Genomic DNA, 436 nt, shown 5'->3' with positions numbered 1-436 from the left:
CGTAGGTCTTCATAGAATCATTCAACTTCAGCTTCTTCAGTGTTACTGGTTGGGCTATAGGCTTGGATTACCATGATATTGAATGGTTTGCCTTGGAAATGAACAGAGATCATTCTGTTGTTTTTGAGATTGCATTCAAGTACTGCATTTCGGACTCCTTTGTTGACCATGATGGCTATTCCACTTCTAAGGGATTTCTGCCTGCAGTAGTAGATATAATGGTCATCTGAGTTAAATTCACCCATTCCAGTCCATTTTAGTTCGCTGATTCCTAGAATGTCGGCATTCACTCTTGCCACCTCCTGTTTGACCACTTCCAATTTGCCTTGATTCATGGACCTAACATTACAAGTTCCTATGAAATATTGCTCTTTACAGCATCAGACCTTGCTTCTATCACCAGTAACATCCACAACTGTTTTTTTTTGTTTTTTTT

The sequence above is a fragment of the Bison bison genome, unplaced genomic scaffold (assembly GCF_000754665.1).
Source record: "Bison bison bison isolate TAMUID 2011002044 unplaced genomic scaffold, Bison_UMD1.0 scf7180017864265, whole genome shotgun sequence".
Lineage (NCBI taxonomy): Eukaryota > Metazoa > Chordata > Mammalia > Artiodactyla > Bovidae > Bison > Bison bison.
This window is presented reverse-complemented; position numbering follows the sequence as displayed.